The 24,068-nt window shown below is 38.2% G+C and overlaps 1 protein-coding gene across 6 annotated transcripts in view; it reads right to left on the bottom strand.

The window, feature by feature from the left end:
- The window catches only part of FHIP1A (FHF complex subunit HOOK interacting protein 1A), a 208,684-nt gene that overhangs the window by 181,359 nt on the left and 3,257 nt on the right, over positions 1 to 24,068 (bottom strand). For 4 of the 6 annotated variants that reach the window (XM_019641183.1, XM_019641189.1, XM_019641186.1 and 1 more), the window contains one exon: positions 21,334 to 21,584. The exons of the other annotated variants lie outside the window; for them this stretch is intronic. The gene's annotated coding sequence lies outside the window, so the exon portion shown is untranslated. The remainder of the gene's footprint in view (positions 1 to 21,333; positions 21,585 to 24,068) is intronic. 6 annotated transcript variants of the gene reach the window in all.

Below are 24,068 nucleotides of genomic sequence, written 5' to 3'. Positions count from 1 at the left end.
CATACACTGATATAGATTCTTCTCTTATATGTACGTGTATATTAAAAAAAATAAGCCAAAACCCAAATGCTATTGTTTACAAAAACAACCTGATGGGGTTTCAATTTCAAGATGGTGGACAGCCTAGTTGTCCCTCCTGAATCTCTAATGAAGCAAAAGCGTTAAAAAATAAAACGGGAGAATTCCCTAAGATTAAAAAGAGTTTGCTGGAAGAGAACTTTAAATGGACAAGAGATTTCAACAAATCTCTGAAAACAGAGCAGGAAAAATGGGAATGTGCTGACAGATGAAACAGTGAGAGGAAACCTGCTACCGAGGCGGCCACCAAGGAGGCATTCTGCTCAACAGAACCCCAAGGAGGCTCTCGGCTCAGAGTCAACAGGTATCACAGAATGGGGAAGATGACATGGGCAGGAAATAGAGGATGAAGTGATGACAATTAGTACTCCCAACCCACCTCCCCCACGCTCTAACAGCCTTCAGGCTACTCGGCCCAGAGCAGTGATAGACAAAACATCTGGGGTTCATCTCTACAGGGACTGAACCAATTGTGGCAGCAGGGCATGAGAGATGGCTTCCCTGTACCCCCCCTACACACGCACAGACACACACCCACATGCACAAATACACACATACACACACACACACACACAGACACACACACGCACAAATACACACACACACAGACACACACACACACACACAGAGCCTATTCAGAATTCCTACCTGGAGAGAAGTGCAGCTGGAGGGGAAAAAGCACATATAGATCTTTTTTAAAATAGCATAGGAAACTTTCCCAAGCCCTTTAATCTTAATTATAAATAGGCAACCAAAGCTACAAAACCTACTAAAAATCAGTAATGCTCGGGGGGGGAAAAGGTGACACTGAGAAGAAGCAGAGTTAATTCAGGAAACAGAAGAGCGTTTTAAAAAGAAATAACTTTAATACAATGAGAAGGAGAATAGGGTTATCTACAACAATTAAACAAGAATGAGACACAATGAAATAAAATGACTGGAGAACTTTCAAGAATTTTTAAAATATTTTTGAAAATAGGATTACCAAAATAAAAATTCAGTGAAAGTGCTAAAAGGTAACAGTGAGGGAATCTTGCAAATTATGTAATGAAAAGACAAAAGGTCAGAAAATAGGAAAGAATAAATTGGAAACAAAGAACCAATGCCAGAGGTACAACACCCAACTAAAAGCTGCCCACTTTGTACCACGTTAATCCTCCCCCACCCCAACTCCAAAAGGTCACTGGCCCCAGGGTAAGCCACCTGATTGGGGGGAAGGGGGGGGTGGAGGATGGACCCATAGGCCGAATTAAGCCAATGCAACTGTCTTTTTGAGAATGTGACTAAAGAAAAATATAAACTAAAACAATGAACCTAAAACCAAAAGATCAAGTCAATGCCAGCGGGTATGTATATGTTGGCCCATGTGAAAGAGAAGGAAATAAACAGAGAAAGGCAGAACAAGAGCGGAGGCAAGGTGACCACGATTCCTGACTTTTTAGCCCATTCCATAGTCCCCCATGGGTCCACTGAGTTTGGCTGTTCAATCTTACATGTTGAAGTGTTTTCTATTTTAAGTTAACTTGAGTGGGCTTCTGGGGGTTTTTTTTGCAACCAATAAACTCTAAGACAGTGGGTATCTGTTGTCTAGAACTGCACAGTAACCAAGAGATTCCACATTACATCTGCTGTACCATGGGAACACCCTGCCTTTCTCTACACCAGTCAGCTCTGCCGAGCACAATATTGGCTCCCACGCCTGTCATTCTGTCAGAATTCTGCACAAATGTGGACCGCGTGGTGTTATTGAATACTATCAAGATTATATTTGATCAAATACTCCTCTTAATTAAAATGTCAGAAACAAAGAAAAAACATAGTGCATTCAATGAAAACTTAAAATTAAGAAACAATTAGAAAAAGGAGGAAACTGTTAACGTGCCTTACAATATGGAGCAAGAGAATATAAATGGCTCAAGATTTGGAAAGAAAATGAACAAATGAATGTCTTTTGGATCCTCACCAAGTTTTTCAATCAACCTGAAAAATTAGAAAGCTATAAAAATTTCTCTTTTGATGACATGAATAAAGCTGATTTACTTAGAAAGGATATGGAATCACATTGTCTAGATTAATCTACAGTAAGAAAAAATATTCTTTGAAGTTCAAGAATCGAAACTCTTTTGCATATTTGCAAGGTAACTTGAATGCATTGCCAGGCTAGACAACCAGAGTCAACCCACAGCATGAGAACCTTAAGCCAATGTTCGAACCCCTGAAAAATGAATACTGTGCAACTGAGCAGGGGAGAGAATGGCCACCAGGGGAAGGGGGGAGGGATGGAGAAGATACGCTCCCATGGTTAGCAGCCAGCCAGCAAGCCTTGTCTTTCCTAGACTTCCTGATTTCACAAACTAGTGAAATTACATATACATGCATACACACATACAACCAATTCAATTGCCAATTTTCTATTCCAAATAAAGATAACTTACTTAACGCCATTACCATTATGAGATGTTATCACCATCATTTAATTTTTAAAAAGGACATTTTAATACCAAAAAGAGTAGAACAACTTCATCTTCGCATTTCCTGAAGCCCTTGAAAACTTCATCCCAGGCTAGTAGATGCACTTACATTAAGTCAGTTTTGTTCCAGTTCAGTAGGTTTTGCTTCAGCTATGATTTGTGATTCATTCCCTAATCCCCAGCTCCATTATTCCATTAGTCCCTTCCCTCAAGAAGGTAATTCGAAGCAATAAATATGCAAAGGAATACGTAAGAATAATGCAACATTTAGGAGCCCTGAAACACGACACACGTGGCTTCATGTAAGTAAGGGCTGAAAGCTTCCCTGGTTGATCAAGAAAGACGGATTTGGACGGGTGAAGAATGAAAGTCTTACCACATGATGAATGACAGCAGAGGGGGAACAGAGGGACTTGAAGGCTGGCATGAAAATGCTGTAGGAGACACTAAGGAAGAGACCTTGGCTGAGCAGAAAACTGACAAGGAGCTCTCGTGTGATCTAGAACCTGAAAGGTCTGTGGGGTTTCACCAGAGGCCAACCTGCAGAGCTGGGACTTGGTTTAGAAGCAACAAAGAATCTCTGATGGAACCAGCACAACAAAGGAAGCATCTCAGGAGTATTAACCCAGCAGGAGGTATAGTTTTAGTAATAGGTTTTGGTAACTTTAAGTAACTTCCTGGGCAGCTCTGGCTCAGAAAGTTCCATTTGAGAGGATTCAGGCCCACCTACCATGTATGAAAATGTATTGTCACCGTTTCTGCACCTAAAACCTTGGTGGCAATGACTGTCAAAATCCCCTTGAAAATCAACTAATTTGCTCTGTCTCAGGGATGGCTGCCAACTCCTCTGGAATTTTGCTCTTGATAACACAAAAGTCGCTTCACGGGTGGAAATAAAAAAATCTTGAAAGGGAGTTGTTTTAGAAGAGAATCAGAAGTGATCAAGTAATACAAATGTCTACTAGGCAATTGAGGCTTCATTCATTCACCCAAAAATATTTACTGAGACCCTACCTGGCACCTACTATGTGCCAGGCACTGGAAATGAATAAATAAATAAATAAATAAATAAATAAATAAATAAATAAATAAGATCCCTTCCTTGCCCCTGTGAAGCTTACATTCAAGCAGGGAGATAGACAAACAATAGATATAATAAATACATTATATAGTATGTAAAAAGTGCCTTAGAAAAAACATAAAAGGAAAAATAAAGACTGGCACTTATCTACAAAAATAAAAACACAAACACACACACACACACACACTAATTAAAGCTAAAAAAATGGATGAGTTCCCCCAAAGTGCAGGCTATTTGGTGAATGCCCCGCCCACTTCTAAAATTCTACCATTCCAGATGAAGGAATTTGACACCAATAACCTCATCCTTCTTCTTAAGCAGAAGATCAAGGGATCATGGAATTCCTGTGGCTTGAAGAGATATCAGAGACCCATCACCATGGAATTCTGATCTTACCATGAGGAAATGGAGGCCCGCAGAATTTAAGGTGGTCTGAGAGTAAAAGAGGGTTAGGAGCATGACGGGTGTTCCGGAACCCTCAAGGTTTTTGTGTTTTTTTGTAACTTTTAACAGCAGAAGCCCTTTCAAAAGAGCTTCAAAACCCTATTGGAGGGCAATAGATGGGGGGAGGGGGGTTGTTACTTTGTGAGGGTGAAAAGGGTAACTATTGCATTGTTCTGTACACCTGAAACTAACAAAAAAAAACCCTATTGGAGGCAATGAAAATTATTTTTTTAACATAAATAAATGGCTTAACCATATAATAGCAATAATAAAAACAGCAAATACTTACATACCACTTACTTTGTGCCACACACTCTTCTAAATCCTTGTCATGAGCAAACTCATTTAATCCTCACGACGACGACGACTCTATGAGGCAGTCAGACTCCAGAGTCAGTGCTTTGAATGCCACACCACCCACTTCTAATTACTTAGGCATAGCTTCATAGCACATAATCTTTATCATGAATTAGGAAACTAAGGTCTAGATTTTTCATTCAGACCTAGCAGAGTTAGAACATATCTAGCTGCATGTCAAAAATGCAACTATTCAAGCTTCATCTGAAGAAAATATGCTTAAGAAGAAAACTTGAAACTATATAAGCAGTATTATGCTGAATAATTGGTATTTCATTAATTCAATCGAGGGATCTTAAAGGTATGTTTTCAACTACACACTGCTTCAAAGACACTCTTTCAAGACCCTAAGCAACTTTTTAAAAAAATGAAATTCTAATAAGGCAGGGTTTTTTTGTTGTTGTTTGTTTGTTTAACTGAACAAATCATATGATTTGGTTTTCAGAGGAAGGGAAGGGAGACAGAAATACAATTGAAAAAAGTTCTTTCTCTGGTTAGTAATCTTTAAAGCATCTGATATTTAAAGTTTTATTATTAGAACCATGATGCTTACCAATAACTTATGATAACATGTAATAACTGAGAAAATAAAAAATTTTTAATTTTAAAAAACAAAGCTTTCCTTTTTCAGCACACCAAATATAGATTCTGTAAATTTAATTATAAAATAAAGTGTACTATGTATCTAAAGTTGATGATCTTGTGCCTTCAATTAACAAGGTTCATTTGAATTTCTATGGGCTTCCCTATTAAAGAGTTGGGAGTGTGTGTCACATACTATTACAATTCACTCATGGGTCTGTCCACCTTCATTGGTTGTACTGGAATTTAATCATACAAAATAATAGCTGAATGCATGGATCACTGGCTACTGTTCACAACCATTTTAGGGGTGATGTAATTTGCATTACATCGTAGGTATGTCTACACTATTTGTATGCACAGATCTCAAAGCAACTTCTAAACCTTCACTGATTAAACTGTTTGTCTCCGAACTCCTTATCTTTTTTCTAAGAGAAGATAGAATTGATCGTTCTTATTGGAGCAAAGTTAAGAGATGCCAGATTCCCAACTGTGACACAGCAATATATTTAGACATGATACCAAGAGGAAAATAGCACATGTTGGCTTCCGTATTCGACATTCTTTTCTCATCCTTAGGAGCATCCCGTTTCATTGTGCCATATTTTCCAACATACAATCCCTGTGACCCTCAACATATTTTGAAGCCTTTACTGGCATACTACGTATTTCTTCCTCTTTATCACTATGGACACTCCAACATGAAGCTATTTTGGAATGGCCTAGTCATAACTCAGCCATTATTTGAATGCCAAATATGTGCAAGGCAGTGTGACAGCACAGTTTAAAGGATATTTTTCAAAAAGTAGTAGAAGCCTTATCTTCAAACAGCTTTTAAAACTAGTAGGATAAGTATACCCATCACTGTGGCTACAGGCAGAATGAGAGTCAGAAGAGAGGTGCTGTAGAGAGTGAAGGTGGGGGAGGGAGAAAAAGGAGGGGCAGGGACACTCAGCTTTGCAGGAAGAGAAGAGGGGAACATGATCTGGTACAAGATTCAGAGTCCACAGGGTAAAAATAAACCAGTTGCCCAGAGAAAGAACAACTATTTTTGATACTGAGATCAGAAAGCAATTCGACCTATGGTTCCTGATAGAAGAGTCTGTTAAATGTAATAAAAATCCCAAGGAGATATATATGCATACACACATACACACACACACACACACACATACACACACACACACACATATATATTTTTTTTACATGAGTAATGATAATAAGCAAGTATGCTGAGGAGCTCTAATGAAAACCAAGAGACTTAACATGGACACAGGGAGAAGAGCAGGCCTCAGCTCTACCATGATGGCAAACTCCATATCTGTAGCATTCAGAGGGAAGATACTGAGTCATTACTGCCACGTTTAGAAGAATATCTGCATTTCTTTTTGGGGAACAGGGTGGGGGTCTAAATAAGTCAATGCCACTGTTATTTAACCAAATTCATTTATCCTCATACACACTGAATCACAAAGATATTTTGATGTCAACATTTGACACTTCATGTAAATGGAAAGTATGTCATCGATCTGAAACAACAGCGACATATATATAGGAGTTACTATTTTTAAAGCAAAGTTCCTAAAAATATCTCATTTGATGCTACAAAGTTTTCTCGTGCCACTTACATTTATATCAGCACAGGTTTGTAGTCTTCCCACTTGATAAGAATGGACAGGGTGGTTTAAGGGCAAGATGACACTTGGTCAAGTTTAAAATTGGGGGTATTACCAACTGGAGGTGAGATAGGACAAATCAATCATCACAGCTATCCCTTTAATTATTTGGCTGTTGTAATTTAAAAGATTTTTGTTACAAAGGAGTCTGGTTCCTCATCTGGTCACTGAAAGCTAAAGTTTCCGTCTACAGAATGAAAAAGGAAAGATCTTTATTTAAACGATAGGATCTAGGAATGATCGGGGGTAAACGGGCAATTTTGTTTCCCTAACTGGTGACCTATTCATTGCACAATAGTGAGCGACCCCAAACACTGCACATCTTCTGAGGCAGGGTTTGCATACGTTGATTGGAAATAAAAGCATCCCTAAATCACATTAGCTCAAAGTCCAGTGATCAGTCCCAGGCCATTAGTAGCATCCACTCCAACTTTCCAAATGGACCAACTATTAAAATGTATGCATGACTGACCCAAAAAAATTATAATTCTGTATTGCAAAGATCCATATACCTGGGAAAGAATAACTGATCAAAAGGCAGAGTGGACTGGATCAAAGTAGATACTTACTCATAAAGTTGGCTCTCGCTGATGCATTATTTTTCATTTAGTTTTACAGCCTGTGATTATATGTACCATTGGCCTAAAAACTATTGGTGAAGACAAAGTTCACAGAGAAAAATGTATAATTTAAAATACATCCTTGTATTTATGTAGTGATGTGCTTGTATTTATGTATTGATCTATAATATTGTAAGTATATCTCATTCATACAGTAAATAGCCTAGTGGCATTATTTATTTAGCCCTCATCTCAGCCCACAAAGAATTTGAGTTGGCTTATGAGAAATGCATGTATTAAGGAAGAAAATTAAAAATCATGACCAAGGAAAGTATAAATTAGAGAAGAAACTGAAGGCTGTGGCTGGGGTAAGAGATATTGGAATGCAACTTAAATATGGAGACCTATTTGAGTCCTACACAGTTACCACAGGAGCAGAGAATTTGATTCTGTGCTTCCTAGCCACCAAGGTGAAAACGTACATGTGATTATATGACTTCCCATGAGAAACAAACATTTACACACCTCCAGGGAAGCCAACTTGTTCATCATCACTTACTATGAAAGAGCTGCTCTAGGACACACCAAAAGGTGTGACGAAAAAATTTCCCAGTAGCATCCCAGCAGGAAATGAGGTCACAACGCTGTTTTTGTTGTCCCTGATTAAAACTGAACTCTAAAGTGGTGTCAAGATAGTATGGCCCAGGTGCACGATTTTTCCAGTAACATCATGAACTGAGCTGGGAGTGATGGTCTGAGTCCAACAGTGTAGTTTGATTAAGAGGTGATAAGCACTAAACTACAAGAACACAAATACAAAATCGATAGCCAAAATTATGATGTCTAAGTTTCCATCCCCACCTCCTTTCTCTTTTGGAACAAGTCAGTCCTTGGCCAAGGCCATTTATCCTAAAACTAGAGCTGCTTAATTATCACCCAACCTACATATTCAAACCCAGAGCTAAAATCTTATTTTCACTTACTTTCTGACACTGTTACCTCAAGGTCCCCACCACCACAGTAATTCCACAAATCCCAAAGTAATCTGAGTCATCTGTCCTCTCACACATATTGTTCCTTCTGCCATTCCTAGTCTGTCATAGAAATCTTATCTTCTCAGTCATCCAGGCTTACATCCTAGGAATCGATTTTTCTCCTTCCTCTCCCCAACTTCCCACATCCGATCAGTAGTCTGCCTTATTACTTCTACCTGCACAACCATCCCATGATGGTTCCAGCCCCACGTCCGTTTTCCTAGATCAGCGCCCCAGTATGTCATCGTAACAGTCTCCTGGATTATCTGGCAGCCACCTCTCTTTCTCCACTCCAATTTATCTTATCCACTACTGAGAGAATAATATTCCTAAGGCTGTGATTATGTCAGTCCATTAGAAAACCGTGGCAGGTTCCCTCTGCTTATCTGAAGCAACCCAGTGTATCAGGCCTACCTCTCCATGCTCTCTCTCACAGAGCCTATAGTCCAGCCAGCCCTTAAGTCTAGCCACTCCCAAAATAAGCTGAATCTTCCCTCTTATGTTCATGGTAAATATAACTACAGATGGCCTTCCCTTCTTCTCTGCATGTTTAAAGACCAAGTTCAAATGTCACCTCGCTCAGGAAGCCTTCCTTCCCAGTGATAAGGAACACTTCCTCCCCTCTCCTTCCCCCTGTACTTGTCTGGGGCTGTAATTCCAGAGAGTCATTATCACATCCTATCATCAGGCTCTCCCCCTGTCTAGCTCATACTTCCGACTGCTCCACAATTGCCATCCTAAACACACATCTGATTCTGTCAGCACACTGCTTATAATCATCGCTTAGTTCTTGCATGAGGATATGCAAGGAGGATATGCAAGGCCCTTTGCAGTCGGCTTCACCCAAGCATTTTGTTAATACATCAATCATTGCACAAATTAAATGAATAATACTGCAGTTAACTGTTTCCATGCCTGTCTTCTCCAGGGCAAGGATCAAGTCTTACTTATCTCTGCAATCTAAAGGAGACACAGAGTCACTCTCTGCACACCTTCCTATTTTAATTCTCTACAGAGCGGCTCTTTTCTTGCTTACTTATTGTCTGTCTCCTTCCCACTAAAATGTACACTCAAGGAGAATACACACCTTGCCTGCTTTGTTCTCAACTATATTCCCAGTCTCTAGAACAGTGCCTTAGCACACAGGAGGTGATCAAAAGTTTAGGATGAATTGATAAGTAGAGGAATGATTCTCAGTGTCTAAACCAGTGCTAGCACATTAGAGGTGCAAAATAAATGCCTACTGAGCAAATGACTTCTGCCTTGTATAAAAGTTTGTGTGCGCGCGCGTGTGTGCATGTGTGTATGTGTGTTTATACAAGTTCTAACAGTTGGTGATCTTGACACCGTCTCCAGCACATAGCACAATGCTTTCTTTATACATGCTAGGCCCTTGATAAATTTCTATTAAATTGAATTGCTGGTTCAATAAAAGCTCAAGTAATTTATTAACTTATCTCCTAAATCTGAATTTGTCTCATCTTGTCAATAAGAGGAGTCTGTATTATTTGTTATGCCACAAAGTGCCTTCCTCACAGAGAAAGGGAACACTATAGGGAGCTTAAGCTCACCAGCTGTGCTGTCAGAGGTCTGGGTTCAGATCCCAGCCCTGTCACTGATTCCCTATGTGACTTTGAGCACATATTTAACCCATCTTCACGTCAGCTTCTCTAAAACATCAGGAAACCTGTCATGCAAAGCAGTCTATTCCCTTCACAGCTAAATGAATCCTTTATTTAACACTTCTTTATCAGTTTTAAATTGTTCCACTCATGGTAGAATATTTTAATATGTGTTGCCTGAACTTGAGTAGGTCATTGTTTAAAACAGGAGGGGATTATGTTTACAAGGTATTAATTCTCCATTAACTTTTCATTACCTTACAGCATCGCCATGCTCGCCCAGCGAGCACAGGTGACTTGAGTACATGACTGCCGTCATTCCTAAGACTTCCTGGAACCACAGCAAAATAATGTCCCAAGAAGGCGGCACCTCACAAAGAGTGATTCTCTTTCCCTTAAACCCCCCCCCCACACACAGGAAATAGCACAACAATCAGATAAGTGATGAGCACAAGAACTGTACCCATTAAATACATTACATAATGACATGACTCCTACTTAAGACTGGGTGATTTATAAAATATAGTAAGAAAGGGTTTCATGCTAAAAAGTGCATCTCAATCAAAATGCATTGGACAGTATTCAAATCCCTCTGGGCACAATAACTTCATCTGGAGTTAGGGAGTGGTTGGCCAGGGCTCACACCAATGAATGTCACTGATTCAGGTGTGACGTTATGACTCAGTCACATGCAGATTCACGCGGATCCACACAGACGGGCACAGAACACAGTGTGTCGTCTACACAAACACTGAAAGGTCTTTCTCTAAAAGCCTTATTTAACAAAAAGCATACATGGACTAACAAACCACATTCAAAAGGTGGTTCTTTCACAAATCTTGATATTCTTGCTGGGCACAGAAAATAAATTTGCATAAGGAGACAAAAAATATATTTGCTTAAGTAAATACCAGCGGCACTGAAGGAGTATGAAAATGTGAGCCTTAGTTGGCAAGCAGTAAACCAAACAAAAAGCAAATGAAAACCAAATCTCTGTTGGTCTGGTGCAAACAAGAATGCTTAAGAATAAAAGGTCAATAGAATTTTTGTTACCGGTCAAGAAACTAAGGCTTGCCATCAAAATGTTAACTTATGGAGCTGTCTCCTATTCTGAAAGCATCTATATCAATGCAGAGTTTACTGCGTTTTCCCAAAGGTGAACAAACAAAAACTACAGTGCTCATGGTGACCTGAATGGACCTGTGACAAATATCCCGCCTGAAGATAATCTTCAATAGCTGCAGTTATCAGTTCAGTCAATCCAAAAGTGTTCCCATAGATTAAAAGGCACAAATGTGTATGTGTTATTTAAAATCTGGTTACTCCTGTTTAAAATCAATGCTGATTTAAGCTATCGGAGAAAGGGAGTACACACAGCAACTTTCTTCCAAGATCAGAAGGTAAAAGGGCAATACCTAGCACAAAAGAGGTTAAGCTCTAGTGACTCAATCAACAAAAGTGTTGAATACATAATCTTGAAACGTAGAACTTGGCAGGAATCCCTGATACTTATCAATGGAAGAATGTAGTCCTGGCTCTGTGATCTTTCACACTAACAGGGACTTTTGTTAAACATAGAACTCAAATTAAAACATTTTACAATAGTTAACTCAATTCCCTATTACATTCCTTTATGGTAAAACAAACAAATAAACAAACACTACACAACTCCCCAAGACACCTTGGAGGATGAAAAGCACAAAGAAATGAATGGCTTAAGAAGGTAGCATGCATCCCTCTACCTCAAGTCCAGAAGTAAAAGGGAAACATCCTTATAAACACGAAGAGTGACTTCACGGAAGATTTTACCAGAAACAGCAGAACCCACACTTCTACAGGAGTACGAGGCCATTCAAAGGCTACAGCTTATTACAAAAATGCCAGCCAATGCTCAAAATATTTTAGGAACAAATCTTTTAAGGCTGCCTTCATGAATATGACATTCTTTTGAAATTTTCAACAAATTTGCTTCTTTCGAAAGTAGAATTTGCTATCTCTAAGTTGGAAGTACAGTGAGAAAATAAAGAGAATTGTCAAGCTAAATATTATTTGTAATCGAAAGCATAAGTGCTTTCTTTATGTGGCTTGTAAACTACTTCTAAAGACAATTCATTAAAATGGTTCCAAAATTCCTTTCTAACAGGACCAGCTGTGGAATGGCAGGCAACCTCCCTCAATGACCTCTGTGTGGGGCACATTCACTTTTAAATTGAGTGTCTTCGGTATTGGCATTGTGCGTGCAATAATTAAGTAATGGTTATATCTGATTCTATTTTTTCATGTTATTCATTCATTCAAGAAATATTTATGGTGCACCCACTCTGTGCTAGGTGCTGTGCCAAGTTCTAGGGATATAATGGTGAGTAACAATGGGCCTATTACATGCCCTCATGAAGATGATTTACGTAAGTACATAAATTATAACGGTAAGTCCAATGGGGGAAAAAAGATACATAGTGATAGGAAAGCCTGTAACAGTAAAACCCAACTAGTGTGAAGAAGCTTCCCTGAGGAAATGAGGTTCGATCTGAAGTTAACCAATTAAGCAAGAGGAACGGAGGGGAAGAAGTATGGGGATGGTGCAGGTAGGAAAGGATGGTGTTCTGAGAAGTGAATAGCATGTGCAAAGGCTCTGTGGTCTTTTAAGAGTGTGGGCACATTAAGAACTGGAAAAAAAAGACAGTACTGCCAGCTAGTGAAAGAATGGTATGAGATGCAGCTGGCAAGGTAGCCAGGCTGGACTCCACAGAGCCTGGCACACATTTAGGTTCTTTATTCACCTTAAGAGTGATGAGAAGGCTTAAGCCGATTTTAAGATGGGAGGCATGGTGGGAAAGAGAATGATGCCATGAAATCTACACTGTTTAAATATCACTAAGGCTGGAGTGAAGAACCAACTGGGGAGCGGATGGGGTAGAAGCAGGAAGACCAGTTAAGAAGCGACTATAATAATCTATAATAGAAGAGAGAATAGAGTTAATGCAAATAAGAGAGACGACTGAATTTGAGAGGTACCAAAGATGTAAAATCAGTAAAGGGTTGATTGGTATTCTATATTCATTGTTGAGTCAAAGATGATGCTTTGGTTTTGCCTAAGTTCCTTGTTAATTATTTGCAAACCAAAAAAATCATGCAAATGTAAGTTTTATATTTCAAACAGCTTTCTGCATATTTTATCTTCTTTTAGATAAAAAGTAGCAAATAGTAACACAAAACTTAAGAGGTGTTTCATTTTATATAAAATGTGTGTTCCTGAAATATTGTGCTACATCTGGGTAATAAAAGAAACTATATCTTAAAGAATATTACTAAGTAAATATTTCTTCCTTGCACAAAAGAAAACACTAATCTGCAGAAGAGATTACCACGATACTATATATCAAGTGAAATGTAAACCACTATCTTGAGTATTTCCATACATCATTTCTCCTTCATTACAGGGTACATAAATTGGCTGATTTTACAACTCTAAAAGGACAGAATGGCTGAGGAATTTAATAATCACCATCAAGTTTTATAATAAACCATTTAGTAAACAACTAGAATGGCCAAGAGGCTTACAAAGATTTAAATCTATTCTTTCACCAATGACTTCACCCACATGGAAAAGTCATTTTTATATCTATATTACTACAATATGACATCTCTAGTCCACGCTCTCCAAAAACATACAGCTTTCCCATTACAGCCTGGGTTACAATGTCATAACAACGCAGTAAGTACAAAATGAAGTCAGCCTATATACTATATGAACAAATATACCACGAAAAGTCTAATTTTGTACCAAATTGGCCACATGTTTTTGTATCTGACATACACAGACCAATTTGTACCACAGCTCGGAACAAACATAAAAGAGGGAGCTGGGTTTTAGTAGTCTAGTATATCAACAACAAATGTACCAGCTAAATTCTTATTCCATGAGCTAAAAAAAAAAAAAGTTTAATTTCGAGATTTTGCAACTAGAGTTTATTCCAACCTTACACAATGCAGCTTTTACCTTGGAAAGAAACAATACAAAAAAAAAATACTGAGGGAAGACTATAAAACCACAGTATGTCAGTCAACATGCTGATTTGGGCGATTTAAGTCACAACCCAGGCATCAGTTAATCAATGATTCTGCATATGAATTTGTTTTCCTTCCTTTAGTACCTTCATTAAGGTACTAAAGTATAGGTGAAGTAACTTGACTAGTCTACAACAGTATCTTGACAGTCATTATCATTTATACCACATACACCTAAGCATGGATTGGGTATATTGTGGTATTTTAAGAAATATCATACTTCTGATATACCACAATAGCTCTTTGAGAAATGTTGTACTCTGTCTTGTGTGGTTCTTTTTAAATGGATACCTTGAAATCTTTCCAGTACAGGAGTGAGGAGAAATCATGAAAAATCTCATCATTTTGGAGGTTTTAAAGAAAAGCAGAATAGATTGGCTTTAGGAATTAAAATCTCAAGCTTTGTAACATTGTAGTATACCACCTTAAAGAATAATTTGCAGAAACATATTAATTACTGCTGAGCTATGCCAAGGAATGTATTCTATGTGCCAAGTTGGAGCTCACTTGGCCATTTCATGATCACATGGAAACACAGTTGAAAGATGGGCCCTATAATAAAAATGTTGACCCTTTCATGATTTTATTTGTTTGACAAAGATGTCAGGATAAGTTAGTTTGCGCATGAGTCTCCAAGACAGCCATGCCACTTCATACACTCAATATTTCAGTAAGGAAGAGAAAAAGGAGTTATCTGAGACTCATCTTACATCTTACAATTTCTGAATTCCAAGTGGAGAGACTTTCATTCACCCTTTATTTTTCATGAGAAGCACAAAGAAATTTGTCTACAAAGGTAATGAAAACTTGAAGGCTTATCCAGGATATTAGAAGTTTCATACCTAATTTTTATGAACAGAAAAAAACTGAGGTTTGTATTTATCAAGGGTTAATATGGTATTTTATAGATTCTGAGAGGAACTGGGGTATCTTGGTGTAAACAGTTTACCTTTTGTTTGTTTTTGTTTTTCATTATCAAATTTTTCAAGCACATACTAAGTAGAGAGAATCTGTACAATGAACTGCCGTGACTTGGCTCAGAAAGTAACAATCATAATTCAGCCAGTCATTATGTTTCATTTCCACTCCTTGGCTCTGCTGGATGGTTTTAAAGCAAATCTCAAATATCACATCTGAGATATGCAAAAAAAAAAGAAGCCCCCAAAGATAGATCACTTCCTAATCCCCCGAAGCTGTGAATATTAACTGATACAGCAAAAGATGTGACTATAATTTAGGATCTTAAGAGGAATTTACCTTGGATTATCCAAGTAGGCTCTAAATGCCATCACATGTATCCTTATAAAAGAAAAGCAGAGGGAGACTAGACACAGCCACACAGATATAGGAAAAGAGGGTGTGACACTGAGCTGAGATGCAGCCACAAGCCCAGGAGAGCGGCCAGGAGGTGGGAGAGACAAGAATTCGCCCCAAGAATCTCAGGGGAGCACGGCCCTGCCTACACCTTGATTTTAGACTTTTGGCCTCCAGAACTATGAGAGAACAAATTTCTGTTTTTTAATCCACACAGTCTGTGGCAATTTGTTAAGGTAGCCATAGGAAACTATTACAATATCATATAATCTGAAAAACAATTCAGATTGTATCTTTAAGAAATAAGTGTCCTTTTCAAAATAATACCACTATCATTCCTATTTTTAAAAAGTCCTTTAAGTTATCTAATATCCAGAGTTTAAATTTCCCAAACTGTCTCATAACATATTTAAAATTTATAACTTTATAGTTGTTTTATCCAAATCAAGATCAAAACATTGTTGACATGTATCTTAAGTCTCTTAATAACAGTTCCTCTTCTTTCTGTTTTTCTTGACATTTATTTATTGAACAAACTGAGTAACTTGCCCTATAGAGATTCCTACGTTCTGAATTTGGATAATTACATCTCTGAAGTATCATTTAATATGGTCCTTGATTTCCTGTGCTTCTTATAAACTAGATCTAAAGCCTTGATCAGAATCACATTCAATTTTTTGGCAAGAAACTTCACAGATGGTTCTATATATTTTCTATTCCATCAAATTAGGCAGCATGTAATATCTACTTTTTCTCTTTTTGTAATATTAAGATTGATCAGTGGGTTTAGGGGTTATTAGCCTGACACTCAATTATAAAGTTCCCCATCAGCCTTTGGCCCAACAGTTTTAGCAGTCACTGATGATCATTCCTTGACCTATTATTTCATTAGGGGTAATAAAACGGTAATATTTTATTTGTATCATTCCTTCTGCATGTATTAGCTGGAATTCCTATAAAAAAAAAAACACCAAAATTTTGTCCAAACCATCTATTTGGTTACTCTGAAATACCTTTCCTGCAAAAAACAAAACTGTAAGATAAATGCTTGATAACATCTAATTTTTAAGGGAGTGCAGGGATGGACGTCTGCTTCTTGAATACAAAGATCACTTTGTCTACATTCAGTGAGTGGAACTTCTCAACTGTACTCAACTTAGTCCTCAAGTTACCAATTCAAACACTCGGCCTACAATACAGAACCTATTTTTTACACAATAAAAGCCAGGATCCAACATAACTACATCAATTTGATGTCAGTTCTTAGGATCTCTGCCCTATCAGATCAGTCCAAACTCCTCAACCAACCACTCCAAACCATTCACTCTGGGTCTGCCTTGTCCCATGTCACTAATACAAACCATCTTCTCATTCGAGACTCTGTTGCTTTGGTTGAGCGTTCTACACACCTGCCTCTGTCCCGGCAACCAGCTAACGCTGTGCTCTCCCCCCTCAGGAGTGAGCACACCTCCTGCACTTGCTGTCCAGCGCTCCTCCTCTTTTCTGAGAAGGGCACAGTCCTTTTAGGAAACTTTTCTTCTTCCCCACCCTAGCTATGTAGCTCTAGATGGGGCTGCCAATTACCAGTTAGTTTGTGTCCCTTGTCACAAGGACAAGGCTGTCATCCAAGCAAGGCCAACCAGAACCATTCCTGGGATTTTGAGATTTAGGTGGAGGGAAGAAGGTCGGGCCCTCTTTCTGAGAGGTCCTTGGCTTACTGGCAGCCACACCCCCAGCCATGCAGAGGAAACCAACAAGGAGGAGCAGAGATTAGAGACCGAGTCTTGATGGTACAGGAGTCTTCACTTTGGGCTTCCCTGAGGCTCACCTCACTTCTCCCGTACACTGGCCATGTGGTCCAATAAGTACCCCTCTATGCAGTTTCATTTCTATAATTTACAACCACAGGAATCCCAATACAATCCCCACCATGATTCCAGAAGCCTGTGATGACAGTGACCTCTACCTTTTTGCTTTCTTGTACTTCCTTTCTGTACAAATAACACTAAATCACTTGTCCTGATTTTTCATGTGTCAAATATATATCAGTTGCCATCTTTTGTGGCCCTGCAGACATATTTCACACACCTTTAGAAGCCCCCGCCCAGCAGTCCCTAGAATAGTGCTAATAGAGACTCAGCCTACAAATAACAATTATCATGAATTGATTATTACTTCCATGTTAAGCACTTCATATCTGTTATTTTAGTTAAGCCTCACGGAAACTCCCTGGGATGGGCATTATTATCTCCACTTAAAGGAAGCTAAGGTTCATCAAAGGAAAATCACTTGTCCAAAGTCACACATTTACTAAATGGTAGAGCAGGGATTTGAACCAGATTTGCACACCAATTGCATTCTCTTTCCACTATGCCCATGTTGCCTCCCATAATAATACTTGTTACTTAATTTACCAGAGGGGACAACTGGTCTAAGACCTCCACTGAACCCCTGACTTTCCACTAATCACAAAGTGTATTTTCCTCCATCATTAAAAATAATATTAATATGATAATGCATCAATAAATGAGTTCTATGAAAATAAGTATGCTGAAAAAAGTTATAATACAACTTCTCCAAAATTGCTACTGGCATACTGAAGACTAAACACTGGCATTTCTCTTAAAGTAATAGGTAGAAGGAATGAATATTTAAGACCACTCTGTCAGAACAAGTTGTGTACAACTCCCCTGGCCATGATATTTCAAAACAGCAAAAAGAGATTTGTGAGCACCTGTCAATGTGTGACATGCCTCCAGTGCTTGGACTGCTCAGAGGAATACGCCTATGTCATCATTAGACACTAATCATTACTGAGCACTCCCATGGTTTGGAGGCAAGAAGAGAAGGCCTTTAGGAAGAAAATGGTTCCATCTTCATAGCTTAGCAAGGAGAGAGGTCAGGAGGAGGGTAATGACAATTTACTAGTGGAACCCTGAAAGTCACCCATTCTTATCTTTACATAAAATCCTAAAATGCACCCTGCAGCCAACCTTCTCAATTCTATGCTTGCGTCTCCAATGCCTGCTGGACATGTCCACATGGAGCTCCTTGAGAGAAAATTAACTGAGACAACAGTATATTTTCAGCATCTAGCCAAATATCTTCCATTGAATTGTCCTAAAAATGTGTTAGTGGTGGTTGTCTGCTTTTTTTTTTCTTTTCCTTTCTCAGTTTTATCTCTTCACTTGAGGCCTTTATAACATGTAGGCACTCTTCTGGGATTATAATACTTGTTCCTAGAAGGCCAGTAGACAACAGAGGCATGTCTCTCATCTATAATTTGACAACAGCACAGCCAAGGGGAGGGTATGCTTGGCACATAATGAAGAATAGTTGCATCTTCTGGTGGGACAGGCTTTTGCTAATCACATGCTTTGGTGAAAGACAGGCCCTAAAAAATTACATCGTGGTCACAGACTCAAGAATACCTCAAATGAGATCATACCGTGTACGAGTATAAAGTACGAAAGTACTTTATAAACTATGAACAGCCAAGGGACTGTGCACTCCTTCTGTTACGGATGCGGCTAGTACAGAAAAGGCACAGATAGCTCTATGGTTTGAAAGAACTAACTAGGTCTGGATAGAAGGGATCTTTAGTAACAAGAAGGTAAAAAGAAAGAGACACCTTCCAGAGGATACAACAGAAAGCTTAGGCGACAAAGGGGATGTGGTGGGGTGGTGTTCCAAGTCTGCAAACTCCCACTCAATTCAACAAATACTTATGAATGTCAGGCACTGATCTAGGTGTTGGGATACATAGCCAAAGATAAGCGATCCTAACAGAGTCAAAGATCCCAGCCCTTCATGGAGCTTTCTATTCTTGTTCAAGGAGACAGTCAACAAACATACACATAACAAATAAGTAAATTGTAATATGTTAGAGGATAAGTGTAGGAGAGCAGGGTAAGGAGGATGGAAAGTGCAAGTGGAGGGTTTGCAACACTTTGAGCTTACAAGATTAAGCCAAAGAGCAGAACACGGTCAGATTGCCAATGACGTTCCTCAAAAACTACATTCAATTGCAGGAAAGATGAGGAAAATCATACTGCGCTTGAATGAAAATTGCATAAAATTTGACAACTCCAAATTGCCTAGGAATATACAGCTTGTTTTCCATATTTCTTCTCCTTCGCCCTTTTCAAAATTATCGACACAAATGTGTTACATAGCATATTTACAGAGGAAGATATGAAAAGACTTAGCCAGAGGCACACCAAAGGGAATTACAGGAGATAAAAGCCAAACAGATAGCAACAAAAATAGTTGCAGACCAGGACTTCGGGAAGGAGCTAATTGAACAGGACTTTAAATATGACTCAATTTGTTTCTTAGGCAAAGTTGGCTCTAGGTCAAGGATGGTATATAGGCTTCATTTCTAGTAACAACCCCAAATGACCAGCAGAGTCTCTCTGGAGCACTGCAGTGATAAAAAGAGTTCGAGGTCCTGTGGGAAATTAATTTGACATTTCTTCCACGGGCTCAAGGTAGGGCAGTGAGGGCACCCAAACCCCACATTTACGTTTCCTTTCCCAGGTAGATATTAGTGTTTTAAATATATATACAGAGGGTGCCAAAAAAATGTATACACATTTTAAGAAAGGGAAAATATAATAAACTGTAATACTCAATATATACTGATAACAAAAGATGAATACAAGTCACCTTTGGCTTCTGCAATTACAAGAGGTGCTCAAAGTGGTTACCATCAGCATCCAAACACTTCTGATTACGGCAAACTACTGCTTGAGCAACGCTGACCAGTGTCCACCTGTATATGTTTTTTTGGCACCCCCAGTAAATGTATATATTTCACTGGCCACCTACTAAGTGAAAGGCAACACCAAAAACAGTGGAGGATTTGGAAGTATGGAAGTATAGGGCTTCGTCCAGGTGCTAATAGAGTTTATAATCTATCAATAGTTGGGAAGAAAGACAAATGTATGAAAGCTAATACTAGATGGCAGCAAATGACTAAGCTTCTAAAATTTCAGAACAGGGATTCAGATGCCAAGAAAATGCCACCGAGAAGACAGCCAAGAAAGGCTTAATGAAGGCCACAGGCTCTGAACTGGGCTTTGAAGAATGCACATCACTGAGATAACTGGAAAGACGAAGGGCTATTCCCAGCAGAGCTGGAGAAAAAGGAATCAGTAGGGTGTGGCTTAGGGATGAGGAACAACAGATCAATAAGGCAGCCAGAGCAGAGGATCTTCACAGGGTATCGGATCACAGATGTTGCAAGTATTACTCCAGAGAAACAGAACCAATAGGACACCATATATATATATATATATACATATACACACACACACACACACACACACACATTCACATGGTATATATATATGACAGACTGAAATATTAATTTATTATAAGGAATCTGCTCATGCAATTATGAAGGCTTAGAAGTTCCAAGATCTGCAGTCAGCAAGCACAAAAGCAAGAGAACCTACAGTATCATTCAAGTTCAAGTCCAAGTTTGAGTGCAAAAGCAGAGAAGATCAATGTTGTAGTGCAAAGATAGGCAAAGAGAGCGAATTCTCCCTTACTCAGACTTTTTGTTCAATTCAGGTCTTTAACAGATAGAATGAGGACCGCCCACAATAGGAAAGGCAGTCTGTTTTATTCAGTCTACAGATTCAAATGTTCATCTCACCCAGAAATGCTCTCACACAGACTCAGAATAACGTTGACCAAATAGTTGGGTACCCCATGGCCCAGTCAAGTCAGCACATAAAATTAACCATCACGCCTTGAGCTGAGTCAATACCCAGCAGGCAACAAGGACCATGATCAGTGACATAGGCAAAGCTGTACTTTATAAAATCAAACTCACTGAAAATGGACTAGAGAAAGAAAAACTGGGACCAGAAACGAGATAAAAAATATATATTGTAGTTGCCTAGGTGATCATAAGAGGCATTTCATCAACACATATGTATAGGATTCTACGCAATATAAGGTACTATGCTAGGTGACGCAGAGTTACTCTCATCGCTCTGTAGTTTAATCTGATATCAGGTTCCAAATGTAGACTTACCCAGCAGGAACTGGAGAAGCAAGCCTGGGATTCCAAAGGTCAGCAGTGACGATTCTGATACAGAAGTTATCCACGTAGGGAAGAGAGCCAAGTGGCGAGTTTGCTCTTGGCATGTCTATACTGACACAAGCTTGGAAGACAACAAGTTGAGTCAGTCTGGCTTGAGGCAGGAAGCCTCTCAGGGAGCCTCATCAAGCCTACTTGTGTGATTCACTGTGAAGGAATGACCACTCCTCAGTGACAAACTAACCCTAAAACAAGAGGTAGGATTACTTTAAGGGGGAAAAGGTAGGCAGCAACACAATTGGTCCACAGAAACACAAGTTACAAGCTGCTTTTCAGGGTCCATGCAGTAACACAGTGTAGAAGTACAAGGAAGAGATTCAGAGAACATCAAACTTAATCAACCTGATAAGAAATTAGTAAGTTTGTAACATTACTCAGATAAATAGGTAGTCCGGTGTTTCCTGAAGCAAATCAAGTTCAGTGAAAGTCCCATTGTCAGATTTTCCATATGCCTTTAAACTACTTCATCATGCTTAAAATAGAAAGAAATGTAAACATTTTGTAACATACACAAGAGAGATTTAAAAATACTCAACTCATCAAAAAAGTGACTTCATGTTAGAGAATAGGCAATAATCAGGAATAATACATTAGACATGTATCTTCCCACGAAAAGATCAAAATACAAGTATATACAAACTATCAATTTCCCGTGTCCTAAGAAAATTTATTATACAAAAAAATATCAAGAAACATTTTTCCTAATGAAATATGGACAGACATCATTTCATTTTGAGGGTGCACAAAGTATTCATGCTAAATGACCTACCAAAGATCATATTTTTAAAATACAGCTTATATCACTATATACTCACGCACAAGTAAATGTGTATATATACATATAGGGTGTGTATATATGCGTATGTGTGTACAGAGATTTATATTTTTTTCTATGTTCATTCTGATACATTATAAAGAAAATCAACCTAAAATAAATGAACTTCAAGTACAAGTTCCATGAACACAAAACAGAAGACATGAATTTTGAGGAATGAAACATAATCCTTTAATTGAATGGTTATTAACAGAGCTTAGGTTCAATGAAAATATCAATCAACTCTTACAGATGGTCAATAAAAACTGTGCCACAGGAATTCCTGAAGTGTTTCTGCTTCAATGAGCCTGAGTCATGAAATTTAGCCAAAGTATCTTATTTCACATTTTCCACACACAGAAGAGTAAAATCAGTTCCTGGCCCTTTCTACAAACCTGAAGATCTTAAAATTTGACCCATTACTACTATTTCAACAGAGGTAAATTTCAAAAATACAAGAAGGGGAGCTAAAAAACACTCACTCTGCTTTCTGCAAAGCTTAGTGGATTCTCTGAACTCCTTAATGGCATGCCCTAGAATAATGTTAAGAAAATGTGGTTTTTTTCTAAATATGCTCCATAAAAGCTAATTAGCAGCTTGTCCAAAAACAGCAGGTATTTTTATAGCTATTACCCATTACTATCTCCTCTTGGGAAAAAATTAAAACCAAAGAGAGCCTAAAATGTGAGGAAATGAGGTGACACCTCCCTAAAAACTCAGAGCCTTTTGCTACTATGATCTCGTTTCAGTGTCTGGTCATGTATTAATATTTCTATCTTTAGTATTATACAGTCAGAAAAAAAAAGGTATTAATGTAATTTGAAATGGAGACAGACTATTAGAGGAAGTGTAAATCAGAGAAATTTAATATTTTCATATCCCTGTTTCACAGAACTTTCCTACAGAAAACGCTCACACAAGAGTGCTTTAAGGATGTTCTCTAAAGCACTGCTCTTAATATGGAAAAACGGGAAGCAATCCAAATTTCCAACAATAGGAAATTGTTTAAATAACCTGTGATGCAATACTATCAGCCAAGATGTGCCGTATGTATGGTATTGGAAACACTTTCAAAGTACAGTAAGTTAAAACCAAAACCAAGTTGAAAGTTGTTAACCCCAGTTGTTAACAATCACAATAGTAGTAAATATCTTTTATATTATATAGAGAGAAATCTGGGGATAAAAAACATTTATGTATTTATAGCAGTTTCTCCAGAAAATTAAATTACAGCGTACTTTAACTTTCAGAATTACATATTCCTATAATGTTTAAATGTTGAATAATATGTATTATGTATATAATCAGAAAAAATAAAGTTTTAAGTTAGCGATATAATTGGAGGGGAAGTAGGAGAGATCTTATGTATAAAGAAAAGGGAAAACTTAGTATGTTAGAACTTTTCTATAATAGATCTAAAATGTCATCTATCTTTACTAATTTTTTTGAAGACAGATATATATATTTATTCTAGAACTTCAAAATTAAGCATCGCACGTAGATATTGGAAAAGTCCCCTTAGCATCTCCAGTTAGTCATAGCTTCTCAGGATCAAAGTTTAGCCCAAATTCCAGTATTTACTGAATTTAATTGAGCAACACTGTCAATTCCTAAAAAGCTGGAGACAAAATGCATAAGTGTCTCTAATTCTAATTAAAAGTTTTTACAGAATTAACCAAAAAATTATGGAGCCTGCAGACTCTAAATATATCTGAAGCATTTTCACACTGGAAATAGAGGAATTTTGAAACCACAGTCCTGTAACCCTTTCGAACATTGTAAAAACTAGATAGAAGAAGTGAGAATTGCCTAGAAAGGTAACTGAGGAATCACAAGCTTGGGGAAAATTTTAACC

The sequence above is a fragment of the Hipposideros armiger genome, unplaced genomic scaffold (assembly GCF_001890085.2).
Source record: "Hipposideros armiger isolate ML-2016 unplaced genomic scaffold, ASM189008v1 scaffold_58, whole genome shotgun sequence".
Classification (NCBI taxonomy): Eukaryota; Metazoa; Chordata; class Mammalia; order Chiroptera; family Hipposideridae; genus Hipposideros; species Hipposideros armiger.
This window is presented reverse-complemented; position numbering and strand designations above follow the sequence as displayed.